At 50.7% G+C, this 15,615-nt stretch overlaps 1 protein-coding gene across 4 annotated transcripts in view; it reads left to right on the top strand.

Annotated features, from left to right (window-relative positions):
• The window catches only part of CAPZB (capping actin protein of muscle Z-line subunit beta), a 151,086-nt gene that overhangs the window by 116,854 nt on the left and 18,617 nt on the right, over positions 1-15,615 (top strand). The window lies entirely within an intron of this gene.

Raw genomic sequence — 15,615 nt, 5'->3', positions numbered from 1 at the left:
CAAAAAGCGAGTAGGGGCCCAGGGGGCTGAGCCGTGTGTCCTCACAGCTCCCTCTGAAGTCCACTAGCTCCTAGCTTGCCCTGGCCCTGCTGGGTCCCTGTGGCACTCTCACTTCCAGGTCCCTTCCATACTGTTGATTCCCTTCTCTGCCATCCTCAGGGACAGAAAAGGATCATAGTGGTACTTTCCCTATGAGAATAACTGTCAAGCCACTGTCGATGGCACTAGCCAAACAGCCTTGTTTTTAGATTGAAAGAGCCAGTTTGTGCAAATGCTTAGAGATGACAAGCATGTTTTGCTGGAGTGCTGGGGCTGGGCGAGGGCATTATCTGCCCTCAAGTCACCTTCATTTTCATCACTTCCCTTCCCCAGCCAGGCCACACACCTGGTGCCCAACATCTAGGCTATGGTCTCTCCCAAGCCCTGAGATGGTTTTTGGCCTGTAATTGATGGGCCCTGCTCATCCAGGGGATATCATGAGAACTGAGCACCGAGGCAGAGGGAAAGGCAGTGGAGCGGGCCAACTCGCGGGTGGCTGGCTCAGAGGATGTCTTGACATTCTTTCTCGGCACAGCCGACTCTGCTTTCTTAGGTCCAAGCCTAGTCTAGCTCATCAGTCACAAAACCTCGTCTTTTGACCTAAGTGATCTTTCTTGGGAGAGACTTAAAAGTGGAGACTTCAGGGCCAGGCGCCGTCACTCATGCCTGAAATTCCAGCACTTTGGGAGGCTGAGGTGGGTGGATCACCTGAGGTCAGGAGTTCGAGGTCCAGCCTGGCCAACATGGCAAAACCCTGTCTCTTACCAAAAATACAAAAATTAGCTGGGTGTGGTGGCAGGTGCCTGTAATCCCAGCTACTCGGGAGGCTGAAGCAGAAGAATCGCTTGAAACTGGGAGACGGAGGTTACAGTGAGCCAAAATCGCGCCATTGTACTCCAACCTGGGCAAAAGAGCGACACTCTGTCTCAAAAAAAAAAAAAAAAAAAAAGTGGAGACTGCTCTGGGTCAGGCATCAGCAGCTGTCAGAGGAACATCTTGCTGGCGTGGACAACCAGTGGGCTGCCATGAACCCCAAGATGAACACTTTGATTTTTTAGGTTCCTAGAGAAGACGGGAAACCTTCCCTGCTCGAGCTTTCACATCAAGTCTGGCCCTGGCCTCTGCCAGCCCCAGGTTCTGCCTGGGACCAGATGTTTTGACCAAAGGGCTGGCACCGCCTTCTTCCAAAGATGATTACTCCCATCTGTGCCAGACATCTCGCCCCATGCTCTGCAGTCCTTGGCTCTTGGCTTGGAGCAGATAATACCTTCAAACATGCGGTTGTAATTTATTGGCCTTATAAGTTAATTTTAGTGGGTGTGCAATTGATTGAAATCAAAGCCTAATGAAGGCCGGAGTCCTGAAGGGTGGAGGAGCAGGGTGGGAGGGCATTTTGTGTTCTTCCTTGCTTCAGTTCCAAGATAATCTTCAAAAGCTTTCATTAGCTTTTCCAATCAGCCCTCCTAGTCTGGAAAAAGTTTATAGAGTGAAACAAGGCTGGCGCCCCTGTGGCAGTCCCAGGGCCCAAGGGCCTCTCCAGGAGTGGAGCAGCCCAGAGCCTGGTGGATGGGCTCCCCCCAGGCTCCCCAGCACCTGTCCCCTCTCTGGGCCGTATCAGAACTGCAGCTGTTCTGCTCCTTTCTGCCAGTCTCTGTCCCTCTGGTCAGAGGATGTTTGAGGAACGTTGGCCCAGGAAGGGCAGGATGTCCGTGTTCACATGTGAGAAATGTTCGCACCTGATTTCCTGGGTTCTTAAAACTGCAGGTTCCCAGCCCCGGGGCCCTCGGGGCACCCCTTCCTCGGGACGTGAGCATGGAGGAACTGTGGGCGGTGGCAGAGATTTTCTAGGGAAACAGTACAGAAGTATGAGCAGGCAGCTGAGGTGCTGGGGCACTTCCCAGGCAGAAGGCACCACCACCTCCCGCCAAAAGCCTCTAACTCTTACCACAGTGTCTGAGGCCTGGCCGCGGAAGGGAGAGGACCTCAGCTTTAAAGAGTTTTAGACTGGATTCTCTGTTTGTCTTTGCTTACTGACCGACTGTGGGCAAGTTAGTTAACCTCTCTGAGCCATTTCCTTACCCTGAGGGAGCACGCAGTGACACGCTGTGCATCAGGCTTCTGCCGTACTCACTCCTTGCATCCACCCAGCACGGGTGCTGGGTGACAGGGCTCTTTTAACTGTGCAACAGATATCTGTATATGCGTCTTACATTGTGTGTGTTTACAATCACAGATATGGGGCTATTTGGGTGGCAGACCTGCTGAGGTAGCAGGTTTCATGATCGTGCAAGAAGGCTGTGGGTGTGGGATGTGGCTCTGCCACCACCTCCCACAGCAAGGCCTCCAGGAAATCTCTGTCTTGAAAATGAATTAATGATTCCTACTCAGTCCACATCATCAGGGTGCAGTGAGGCTGAACAGAGATGCTGGTAGTGCCCATCTGCGGCAACTGGAGAGTCCTTGGGATCAGTCACCAAGTCTTTACTGGGGACCTGCCAGGGATGATGCCATGCGCCCAGGGTCAGTGGCAAATGTGTCAGGCCCAGTCTCTCCCTCGCGGGGCCCACGTTCCAGCACAGGAACGAGTGAATAGATAAACACAATACTTGTGCAGTTTGATTAATGCTGCGAAGGAACGAGAGCCGGGTCCTGTGGTGGGGAAGAGCAAAGGGTGTGGACATTAGGGCAGGCGTTGAGGAAGGAACTGTGGGTCAGTTACTGGGGGGTTTGCCAGTTTGCCCTCAAGTGGAGAGAGCTAACAGACCTGACCTACGACTGCCGTCCGTCGGAGGCCTGCTTACAAGCTTGGCCCATGGCTGGCATCTGTGTGACTTCGTGGAGCAGGACATTGAAAGCCAGTGCCCGGTTTCTCGGGACCTCAGCCCCTGTGCCTTCTCCCTTGGCTTCCTCTGCTCTGTCCCCTTTCACTGCAATAACCCTTGGCCCCAAGGGCAACTTTTTGCCGAGTTCTGTGAGTCCTTGTAGCGGATTTTGGAGCCTCTGGTGGTCTTGGGGATCCCGGGCACAGTCCTGTACTCTGGTCAGGGAAGACAGTGCCCTGAGCAGTGGGAACCGCCCGGGCCAAGCCCTGAAGTGATTCCCACTGGTTGTGGGCAGTGAGTGGAGGCCAGAACAGGACAGGGCAGTGGGGAGAGGCGCATAGGCCTGTTGGGCGTAGGTATCATCTGGGAACCTTGGGAAGGGTTTGGAAGGTTCCAAGGGTAGGACAGCTCTGATATGCATCCTGAGAAGTTCCTCGGAGGTAGTATGGAGGCTGGATTGGAGAGGCCAGGAGCAGGCACAGCCTAAGGCTCAGCTAAGGTGGAGGGCTGCTTCCCGTGGTCTGGCTGAGTGAGCTCTGCAGCTCCAGGTGCCCGGCATTTTCCGCTGCTGGAAACAGCCAGGCCTGGAGTCAGAGTCCCACTGGGAGGTGGACGGAGTAAGGGGAGTAATGGAGAATGCTTATGAGTGTGCTGGAGCTGCAAGGATGGTTTGGTTGGGTACCTGCTCCTTCACTCCCTGCCCCTCCAGCGAGGTCTGTGTTCTCGTTTCCAGGCCTCCGGAAGAATCCTGTGCCCAGCACCACTGGCCACACATCTTGCACTCAGGGACGGCAGGGTAGAGCCAGGTCATCTCTGGCTTCTGGCATGTCCACAGTGTAATTAGCCCTTGGGTTTGAACATGTTTGTGTTCAGCCATGTGTCCACAGAGCCTCTGAAAACCCACCCTGCCTGCTATGGGACACCGGCTTGCCACTGCCTGGGGCTTGTGAAAAAATGCCAGAAGCATTTAATGGGGAAACCCATGCCCACCTCAGTTGTGTTGTTTTCATGGAGTAGGGAGAAAGGTCTGGAGAAACCTCAGCTTTGGGGGAGTAGAGCTGGGCCTGCTCCTTGCTCTTGAAGTGAGTTTCAGCTCTTTCGTGATCACTGCTCCCAGTCGGGGTGTCTGCTGCAGTTATCAGGCCCCTAAAGAGTGGGTCTAGACAGGCTTGCATGCTGCCCCCTGTCCTGGGGGGTCCCCTTTCATCTGGCATCCTAAGGCTGGAGGCCAGTGTCTGGTTGCTGTGGCATGCGAGGTCTGATTTTCATCTGCTGAAAGAAAGTTAAATGGAAAACAGGAGGGTGCAGGAAACAAGTTTGCTTATAAACATGATCCCCGAGTCAGCATCAGGGACTCTGATGCCTCCAGAATTCTTGGGCTCCTCTAACCAGATGGCACACAGTCACACTTTGGTTTGTGCAGTTGCACGTGCTGGAGGGAACCCCGCTGCTGGAAGCAGGGACTAGCTCCCTCCCTTGGTCAAGCCCCCTCATCCTGCCGGAGAACCTGTACTCCCCTCGCTGAGATGCTTCCCGGGCTTCTGTGATGGAAAGCTGCTTTGTGCAAGTATCAAGAATAGGCGGGTGTAGCTCACACCTGTCATCTCAGTGTCTGGGGCCTATGGTGGAAGGATCACTTGAGCCCAGGAGGGAGGCTGCAGTGAACTATGATCGCGCCACCACACTCCCACCTGGGTGACAGAGGGAGACCCCATCTCTAATTAAAAAAAAAAAAAAAAAAGGCATTCTTACAGTGACCCAGCCAGCAGCCCCAGTTGCCTCACTCAGGCAGAGAACCTTCCAAAATCCCCAGTACAGGGTGCTCAGGGCATGTCCCGGATTACTGGTCACCCAGTGGTGACCCTTTTTAACTCTAACTCTCTTCACTTTTTTTTTTAAGAAAGGAAGGGAGGGAGGTATAGAAGGAAGGAAGAAAAATGGAGATGGCGGAGGGTCTCACTATGTTGCCCAGGCTGGTCTCAAACTCCTGACCTCAAGTGATCCTCCCATCTTGGCCTCCCAAAGTGCCGGGATTATAGGCATGAGCCACTGTACTCAGGCTGACTTTCTCCACTTTGGGGCAGCTTTGTGTTCAGTCGTGTGGCTTCATACATGGATCTAACCTTCAGGCTGACTCTGTTCTGTCCACCTGCACTCCATCCCACCACACAGCTGGCATGTCTCAGGGTGGCCAGGCAGCCTGGCATGGGGCAGAACATGGGCACTGGGGCCAGCCAAGCCTGACATCTACCCCCAGATCCCTGCTTCTTAGCCTGTGACTTGGGCGCATTCCTTATCTCTCTGGGTTACGGTTTTCTTAAATGTAAAAAAAAGATCTGCAGGCCAGGTATGGTAGCTCACGCCTATAATCCCAATGCCAGCACTTTGGGAGGCTGAGGTGGGTGGATCATCTGAGTTCAAGAGATCGAAACCATCCTGACTAACACAGCGAAACCCCGTGTCTACTAAAAATACAAAAAATGAGTCAGGCGTGGTGGCACGCACCTGTAGTCCCAGCTACTCGGGAGGCTGAGGCAGGAGAATTGCTTGAACCGGGAGGTGGAGGTTGCAGTGAGCTGAGATCTTGCCACTGCACTCCAACCTGGCGACAGAGTGAGACTCCGTCTCAAAAAAAAAGAGAGAGATCTGCAAAGCCCGTGACACAGAATGAGTTCTCGACAGTGGCAATGCTTTGGGTGAGAGGGATGAGTTCGAAGCCCAGAAAGCCTTGACTGTTGACGGCTCATTGAGGTAGCTGCATGGGGCCGGCAGTGTTTTCACAAGTAGTCCAGAGGGCAGAAGGTGGTTGTAATGGTGCCGAGTGTGGACAGTTTGGTCAGATCCCAGAACCAGATAGCCGGCCCCTGCAGCGGCACCATTGTTTCCAGAGAGACCTTCATTATTTCTCTTTAAGTAAAGAAATAAAAGCCTCATAAAAGAGAGGCTATTAAGCGCAGCAGCCGCAGTCCAGATGTGCACTTCTAAGTGCAACTGGCATGAAAGTCGCACATGCCTAAGCTGATTGGTATGTTGACTCGGGGGATTGTTGCACCTGTGTGTACTGGAAGGCATTTCCGCTGAATACCTGTCCCGTGTCCACGGGCAGCCTCTGGGCTGTGTTCCCTAAACCATGGTGAAAACAGCTGGTCTCAACACACAAACAAGGGTGGTCGAGTTTCAGCATCAGCTCTGGGCACGGCCCACCCAAAGTCAAGTGTCGATCTTTCTCTGTTTTTGTGCGGAGCCTGTGCCTGTGGGTACGGAACCGCTCCCAGTAAGCAGCACTTTGTGTTTCTGAGGGACGCTTCCAGGGCAGTTCAGAACACGTCGAGCTGCCTTCTCCTCCCCTCTGCTCAGAAAGTAAGGGCCTGGTGGAAACCAACAGCCACCACTTGAGTGCTTGCTCTGCCAGGCGCCATGGCAAGTGCTTGCCCGTCCGCTTCTTTTCTTGTGATCTTCCTCGTGTCTCCTCATGCCTGTGTGCCAGATGCATCTTGAGTGCAGACTGGTACAACCAGTGTAAGGAAGAGAAGCCATGCTCTCCAGCCCCTCGCGTGCCATCTGCAGCTCTCTGGACTTTGCAACGTTGTGCCCACTGGGCAGCTCCCACGCCCACCCATTGGACAGGGGATGCACTCGGCTTCTTCTTGAAGTTGGCCACATGGCAGCCAGCAGAGCAAAAAGGAATGTTGGTCGACACCACGAGGAACGGGGCCGGGTTTTAGATGCCTATCTGAGCAGATTGGAGAGTTTTCTCTTTTTCCTGGGGTGGAGTTGAATTGGTCCCACCTGTGACTACCAGGTGTCCGTTTTGTTGTAAGCATGTTAAGGATGATCAGAAAAACAAACTACTGCTGAGAGCTGGGGATTTTCGTTTCTTTTTTACCCTAGGAGGGAACAAAAAGGCATTGTTTTGGGGCCAGAACCTCAGCTGCCAGGGAATGGCTGTGCCTCTGGGTTTTATTCTCTTCCTCTTTGCCACAAAATCAGCAGTGGGGCTTGGGAGTTTCTGTTTGTTTGTTGTTGTTGTTGTTGTTTATTTTGAGACTGAATTTTGCTCATGTCGCCAAGGCTGGAGTATAGTGGTGCCATCTCAGCTCACTGTAACCTCCGCCTCCTGGGTTCAAGCAATTCTCCTGCCTCAGCCTCCTGAGTAGTTGGGATTACAGGCGCCCAACACCACACCTGGCTAATTTTTGTATTTTCAGTAGAAATGGGGTTCACCATGTTGGCCAGGCTGGTCTCAAACTCCTGACCTCAGGTGATCTGCCTGCCTCAGACTCTCAAAGTGCTGGGATTCCAGGCGTGAGCCACCACACCCAGCCAGGAGTTTGTTTGAACTGATGCCTGTATAACCTTGTCTTTGTCATGACCAAGCGCCAGTTACAGCAAAAAGTGTCCCTCATGATCATTTACTTTATTTGTATATATATATGTATATTTTGAGATAGCGTCTTGCTGTGTTTTTTGTTTGTTTGTTTGTTTGTTTGTTTTGTGTGTGTGTGTCTGTTTTGAGACAGGTCTTGCCAGAACTCCTGGGCTCAAGTGATCTCCCACCTTGGCCTCCTAAAGTGCTGGGATTATAGGCATGCTCCACCACGCCTGGCCTAAGACCACTTATTTGTCCCAGGTCTTGCTGCTACTCCTTGGTGAGATACCAGAAGCAGAACACACCATACATGTGATGGTAAAACATAGGGTCAGAAAAGGAAGAATCTCATGGAATCTTGCACATTGGAGCTGTGTGAGGGACCAAGTCCCTAGCTTAGCACCGGATCATAGAGGAACTGCTTTCTTCAGTTACACCAACATTTTAAAATTTTTAGTCTGAACTCTTCAGTCAGCCCCACCTCCTGTGTACCCTTCTACCTCTCCCTTAACACCCTAGCTGGTGCCTTCGACCCAGTCAAGGCTGTGGGCATTTCCATCTCTATGCTGACTCTCAATCTGGAACTCAGTGACATCCTCACTTATACGGTCTCCTGCTTTCACATCTACTCCTGTGCATAAAGACCCCTGGGGAAGAGTGGCTTGGATAGAATACAGATCACGACAGACTCAGAATCCCAAAAGAGATGTGGAAATGTTGAAGGCATTTCTATGAGAGTGATCTGTAACAGATTTGAGTGGAAGGTGACGTTCTCGGGTCCAGTCTACCAAGTTCTCAAGTCCAGGATGTGAGAGGCAATTTCATGGCAACACATAAGAAAAAATATTCAGCTGTGCACGGTGGCTTGTGCCTGTAATCCCAGCACTTTGGGAGGCCAAAGTGGGAAGCTTACTTGAGCCCAGGAGTTCAAGACCCACCTGAACAACATAGCGAGACTCTGTCTCTACAAAAAATTTTAAAATTAGCTGGGTATGGTGGCATGCATCTGTAGTCCCAGCTACTCAGGAGGCTGAGGTGGGATGTTCACTTGAGCCCAGAAGCCCAAAGCTGCAATGAGCCATGGTCATGCCTTTGAACTCCAGCCTGGGCAAGAGAACGAGACCCTGTCTCAAAAAAAGAGAGAAAAAAGAAAAAAATTACTCCATTTGAGATGACCGCAAGTTCAGATTGTGTCAGCATGAATTAGTTGTGATTGCTGTGAAAGCTAATTGGGTCTTGAGTGCTGGAGGGAACTTGGCCTGTTTGCCAAGAGACGTGCTGGTCTCTGCTCTGCATTGGTTAACACTTAGTTGGGACATTGTTTTCTGTTCTTTTTGTTTGTTTTGTTTTGTGTGTGTGTGGGTGGGGGGTTTCTTTTCTTTTCTGAGGCAGAGTTTCGCTCTTGTTGCCCAGGCTAGAGTGCAGTGGTGCAATCTCAGCTCACCACACCTCTGCCTCCCGGGTTGAAGCAATTCTCCTGCCTCAACCTCCCGAGTAGCTGGGATTACTGTGGCATGCACCACCACAGCTAGCTAATTTTGTATTTTTTTTTTAAATAGAAACGGTGTTCTCCATGCTGGCCAGGATGGTCTCGATACCTTGACCTCATGACCCACCCACCTCAGCCTCCAAAAGTGCTGGAATTCCAGGTGTGAGCCACTGCGCCTGGCCAACACTTAGTTGGGGCATCATTTTCTGTTCTTCTAAGAAGGATATTGGCAACCTGGAGTATGTTCAGAAGCATAAACAAGGTATTGAGTCATTTAAGGAATAATATAAGGATGAGAAGGCCAGAAGAGAGAAAGCTTGGAGTTTATGTAAGCCAGTTTTAAATGCTTGAAAGGACTATACCAGGAATGTGCGTTAAGTTCTTGTTTCATGTGATTCCAGAAGGCAGTAGTGAGAAGTTTTCACTCAAATCCAGAGAGAACTATCTGAGTTGTTCAGAACAGAAATGTTTTTGCCTCGGGAGTGTAATGAGTTCGCCATCACTGGAGGTGTGTAAACAGAGGTTTGACAGAGACTTAAGATGTTAGGAACCTGCTCTATGGTGCTCAGTCAGCCTCATACAGGCCCTGATGCAACCACCAAATCCAGGAATGTCAGAGCTGGGAGGGACCCTCTCTACTGGGCTCTGATCCAGCTCTTTGATTTTACAAATAAAAAGGTTTTTTTGCACTATGTTGGTGCCAAATAAATACTCCTTTATCGTTCACTGGGCTTTATTCAGTGAAGCTGACTACAGGAAAAAGCCCGTTCTAGCATCTATGGAGCTTACCTTATGATGCCCCTAACTTGGCTGCATCTGTGGGTGCTGCCTATGCCTCAGTGTCACAGATGGTCTCAGGCCAGACGTCCAAGTCCTGTGAGTGTGGCCCAGCCCGCTAACAGCCAAAAGGTTGTGTGTCAGTGAGCTCGTGCTGGAAAGCCCCACTCCCAGCAGGTCTGCCCTGGCCTTGGTTCTTGTGGCATGTGACTCATTACCTGTTGGGAGCCAGCTTTTCTCCCGGGGGTGATTTGAAGGGAAGGAGGAAAGGCCCACTTCAAAGCCCCTTCCACTCCCATTTTCCCTGTTACATTTGCAGTCCAGTGTTGGCCAGGCCTGGGAATTGGGTAATTCCTAGTTACAGCTCAGATTCCCGGAACAGGTTTCCATCCCAGGTCTCCGTGCCCACTTCAGCTTCAGACACTCCATAAAGCTTTTGGAGCTGAAATCTTTTTTCTTTTCTTTTTACTTTTGTGAAGTAGGTCATTTTGAGTGTGAAGTATTATGTTTTCCCTTTTTTCTCCTTACCTCCAGAAGTCCTGTGGTTGAAAAGTTATGGACATAGAATCTATATACGCGACTATGACATTATTTAACTGGAAGAGTGATTTTCAGGGAAAAACAACCTTCCTTAAAAACTCTGAGAAGAAGAGAATTGCTGACACATTAGGCTTTTAGCTGATCCATGTTTAGGGACCAAGGCGATGATAGAGGAAAACCCAACCAGATGTTTAATTATTATCAGCTGTGCTGATAAACAGCTGGCCTCATGGGAGGGCCTTGCCCTTGGCTCCTGGCTCCTTCAGCTCAGAGGTGCCCTCTGGTTTGCCAGTCTCCTGGAGTTTTGAAACCTATATCTGCCGTTGTGATCGGCATAATTTTCACATGGTAGGACTTACAGAGCCAACTCAGAGTGGCTTAGTCCCAGCTGACCGAATGCTCTGCCATTCTGTTTGCCTTTAAAATGTTAATCTTTGCTGGGTGAGCTGGCTCATACCTGTTATCCCAGCACTTTGGGAGGCCCAGGTAGGTGTTTGAGACCAGCCTGGGCAACATAGCAAGACCCTGTCTCTACAAAAAAAATAAAAATAAAAAATAAGTAGCGATGCATGGTGGTGCACACCTGTGGTCCCAGCTACTTTGGGAGGCTGGGGAAGGAGAATCACTTGAACCCAGCAAGTCAAGGCTGCAGTAAGCCATGATTGTACTACCACACTCCAGCCTGGACATCAAAGCGAAACCGTGTCTCAAAAAACCAAAACAAAACAAAACAAAATGTTAATCTGTGTTAAGAAAGTCTTAAAAGCCACCAGGACCATTGGTAAAATGGATGACACTCAGTTGAAGGAGTTAGCTCTTTGGCAGACACCAGCAAACAGGTGACTCCGCACTTTGCTCCCAGTCATTCTCGGGTGGATCTGTCATTTCACCCCCTCCTCATCTTCCTGGAGCTTCTGAGCCCACCCCCTCACCCCCCAACTTCATGGTTCAACATTTGTCCAAGCAGATTTCTCCGCAGTCTTTCCGAGATAGTCCCTGTGTTGTCCCGGCCACTGGGAGCCCTGATTTGAGCATGTCGTTCAGCCTCTTGACTGTGGGTATTGATTTCAGCCCTGTGCTGCTTTCCATTTAGGAAGGAAGCCTAGGAAAAGCCCATGCTTTTCTCTTTGGGCCTCCGTGTTTTATTTTTTTATAGAGGCTGGCCTTGAACTCCTGGACTCAAGCAGTCCTCCCCCCTTAGCCTCCCAAAGTGCTAGGATTGCAGGTATGAGCCGCTGCACCTGGCCCTGGGCCTGCATGTTTAAAACAGGTTCTTGACCAGGCACGGTGGCTCACGCCTGTAATCCCAACGCTTTCTGAGACTGAGGCTAGTGGATCACTTGAGGTCAGGAGTTAGAGACCAACCTGGGCAACATGGTGAGACCCCGTCTCTACTAAAAATAAAAAAAATTAGCTAGGTGTGGTGGCAGGCCCCTGGAAGCCCAGCTACTTTGGGAGGCTGAAGGAGGAGAATCACCTGAACCAGGAGGTGGAAGTTGCGGTGCGCTGAGGTCATGCCACTGTACTTCAGCCTGAGCAACCGAGTGAGACTGTCTCAAAGAAAATAAAATGAAAAGTTCTCCCTTCTGCCTCCTTGATCAGAGACCTCACTGCAGGGACTTTCTGGGCTTTTCCTCGAGCCCAAATCAGCCGAGCTGTGGTAGTCAGTCCTGGGCCCATTCCTCCCTCCCTGCAGAGTTGGGGATTTTGAAATTGTCAGGCACGGGCAGGGCCCAAGGCAGGGCGGGCGAATTCCTCTGCAGCCTGCTCTCAGCGCCTGGCCACATTTGATCATTCTCTCACATGGACGTGCGAGGCCTGAGAGTGAGTTGCTGGCGATGGCAGAGCCACCTTATTGGAATAGCATGTTAGCATTTAAACAATATTAATACTATTTGACTCATTAAATATACAAAGGCCAGTTAAAATGCTTCCATGTGTGGGCTGTTAGTTCTGGCGGGCGACTCCTCAGATGGCTTCATGTGGTTTCAGACAACATTTTAGCACATTCTTAAAATACCCACAAAAGCCTTTATGTAAAAACTCATAAATGCAAACCACATAAAAATTATTTTTTTCCTTGTTTCATGTCGTTATGATCAAAGTACAGTAGGTAAGAAGTAAATTTTCAAAAATGTGTTGTGGTCCCTCTTTAATTAATGCTTCACGCGCAGCGCAAGGCCATAAAGCACGCAGTGGGGGCGCTGTCTGTGCGCCCCGCAGTCACCTCCCACTGAAGGTGCCCGGAGCCGTCCTGACAGCACTTGCCCGAGAGGCCGGTGCTTCTGGGCGATTCTGAAGCTGGCCTTTATAATTGCGCAGTCCTCTGCTCCCTTTGTCTCAGAATGTCAGGTTGAGGCTTGCGGCTGCTTCAGTCCCTAGAGATCCCTTTTCGTGAATGGCAAGCAAGTCCATTCTTGAATTATTGTGGTGTTTGAGCTGTACCTGCAGGTGCCAGGTCTCAGCACATCTGACTCACCTCAGTTGGGAACACCCCGATTCAGAGAGGGAACAGATTCAAAGCAAGAGACCAACCATCCCACCTCTAACTCTGCCGCCGTTGTTTCTTTATTAAAAGTCACATCGACGGTAAATGAGGATACTACCCGATGGAATACTGTCCTTGCTATTAAAAATAATTATGGAGATCATGTGGCTTTGTGGAAAAATGCGCATGATTCTGTGCCAAGTGAAAACAGCCGAATTCAGCGTGGTACTCTTGCTGTGCTCATGGTTATATAAAAATCATGCATCTGGACTGGAAGGGAATTTGGAAAAATCAGATTTATGGGATAAGTTGATTTATGGTATTGTGGGCTAATTTTCAGATTTCCTTTTTTTAAAAAACAATAATGTTCTTGCAGTAAGTTTTTAAGTTGTGGGTAAAAGAATAGTAACCCCACAAAGAGGTCACAGTTGAGCTTGCGTTTTTACCTCCCCTGGCCCCAGCATTTGAAACGTTAGACCTGGTCACTGTGGCCCGCCAAGGAGAAGCTGCCCACAGTGGGAGCCAGGCCACAGGGTGGGACGTTGGACTGGAAACGGCCGGTTCCACCTTATAAAACTTTAATGCGGTTGTTTTATTTTTCTGGAAGAAACGGAGCACTCAGGGATGGGTTTGAGGGGAAGCAGCCATAGGCCACCTGGTGCTTTTGAACTGGTCACTGGATAGTGTCAACAGGGGCTGTCAGACCATCGGGATTTCTCCTGGTTCCCCTCCAGGGCAGCCTGATCTGCGTCCCCCCAGTGTCCTAGCGCACAGAAAAGAACAAGCCATGGGCAGGCACTGCACCGCAGCTCTGCACAGAGCTGTGAAGGAGCGGAAGGATGAAATGTCTGGGCTGCAAGCCTTCTTTCCAGAACGGCCAAAGGAAAGAAGGAACGATTGGCCCATCCTTCTTGCCAGCACAAGAAAAGCCACAGTTTTCAAAGTGGGTGTTTCTGGGTTTTTTTTTCTTCCCCCACTTCTGATGTGGGGCTGCTCTCCCTGTAGGCCGACTGAAGGGGAAAACCGTGTGCTAGAACCAAGCCATCTGTCGCCAACATGAAGGGTATGAGCAGGTCTTTTGAGAGTTGCTCTTCCCTCAGTAGTATTGATGTGCCTTGTAAGTTAACTTGCGAGAATCCAGGAGAATAAGCCAGAAAGGCTCACAGAGCCCACGCTGCCAGCCATCTGAGCCCTGCTAAACCCCAGGTCCAGCAGGCTCAGTCAGTCCCTCTCCAGGTGTTTCGGGAGCATTCTAGAAGTGCCTGGTCTGTCCAGCTCTGTGTGGGGCGGTCCAGACCAGGAGGGCCCTATGGAGGTAGATGGGGCCTTGGGCCCTGGACCAAAACACTCATCTGCTTACCTCGCCTCGCCTCAAGAAGGGTGAGTCTGGAGAGAGACGGAAGTAAAGGAAATGATCTTCTGAAGTGGGTCCCTGAGTGCCAATGTTGGCCAGTTTCCTGGACCTCACCTGTGCCAGCAGTGAGCTCTGGGCCCCACAAGTGTGTCTGTTCATCCAGTGGTCCTTGTCCTCTTGTAGGAAGGATGCCTGTGCTGCACCTGCCAGAGCCAGATCCTTCCCCACCCTGCACAGTGACCAGCGATTAGCTCAGCAGCTGGCACCGGACACCTCCATCCCACAGGTGTTCCCTGAGTGACTCTTGGGTCAGCCAGGCAGTCCTGCCCTCATCTGCCTCCTGCAGACTCGCCCATGGGAGGCACGGTGGTGAATTCAGTTTGATAGCTTCGTCGCAGTGGGTGGTGCAAGAGGGAGGAACGGGGCAGATGTGGTTCTACAGCAGGGGCTGGCCTCAGCCTGCCTGAGGGAGCCCTGCAAGGGAGGGCCGAGGGTAGCCCACCTGAATCAGCCCCCTGGGCGCTCTGCAGGTCTGCGGGTTGGAGCGAGGGCAAACCAGCCAGGGCACCCTGTGTCTTACGAACACGTGCAGGAGATGCTCATTCTCCTGGGAGGGTGCCTTGCTTCCTTGGTCTGATGGTCTCTTAGTTCCATTACACTCTGGTGTATTCGTGTACTGATTTTTAACGAAAGCTTTTTAGTTTGGAATAGTATGACTTACTGTAAAATTGCAAAAAAAAAAAAAAAAGGGGGAGGAGAGTACAGAGAATTCTTGTATACCCATCACCCACATTCTGTAAATATTAACGTTTACCATTGTATTTTTTGTTATATAATAGCTTTGGTGAGACATAATATATAGATACATGTTAATTTCTAGTACTTAATTTTAATAATGAAAACAACAATGACCATTTGGCAGGTGTCTAGTTTCCTTATTGTTTTTGTCTCTCAACAGCCCTAGGAAGTAGATTAAGTCCCTAAGGCCCATGTTCACACAGCTGATCCCTTAATAAATAGTTGTTGGGCACATTATGCCTGAGCATAGCTCGTAGCTGAGGGTGCTAGAGCTGTCACTGAGTCTGACTCCCAAGCCTGTGCCCACCCAGTGCACCGTGCTGCCCACCTTCCCAGCTGTGTGGGGCTGAGGGATTGTGCTCCCAGAATACACCTGCCACACCGTGGCTCTGGGGCTTAATAGGGGTCAGAGAGGCCTGAGACTTTCTGATAAAGATGTGCTCACCATGAGAGATGAGATTGCTCACAGTTGGTTATCAGCAGAGATCAGATTCCTCTCTTTGGGGCTTAATTGGGGTTGAAGAGGCTACAGACTTTCCCCACAATAAATGAGATTTCACATAGTCTCTGTTGGTTATCAGCAGCATTTGCGGTTCCCATCAGCTGATCCCACCCCTCGACTCTGCTCATGGCAGCCACAGTGAGCCATAGTTGACCTGGGTCGGTTGGGTTTGGGATCCCAGACTGATTCCCTTTTTTCATCTGGCCTTTTCTTTCCTTCTTCTGTTTGATCATAATTAGAAACGTTTCTGGGCTGGGGGTGGTGGCTCATGCCCATAATCCCAGCACTTTGGAGGCCAGGGTGGGAGGATCACTTGAGGTCAGGAGTTCCAGAGCAGCCTGGCCAACATGGCAAAACTCCATCTCTACTGAAAATACAAAAATCAGCCTGGTGCAGTGGTGTGCACCTGTAATCCCAGCTACTTCGGGAGGCTGAGG

The sequence above is a fragment of the Aotus nancymaae genome, unplaced genomic scaffold, assembly GCF_030222135.1.
Source record: "Aotus nancymaae isolate 86718 unplaced genomic scaffold, 86718_ANA_hifiasm-v0.15.2.pri h1tg000053l, whole genome shotgun sequence".
NCBI classification, from domain to species: domain Eukaryota; kingdom Metazoa; phylum Chordata; class Mammalia; order Primates; family Aotidae; genus Aotus; species Aotus nancymaae.
Note: the sequence above shows the minus strand (reverse complement) of the source record. Positions and strands in the feature narration are given on the sequence as shown.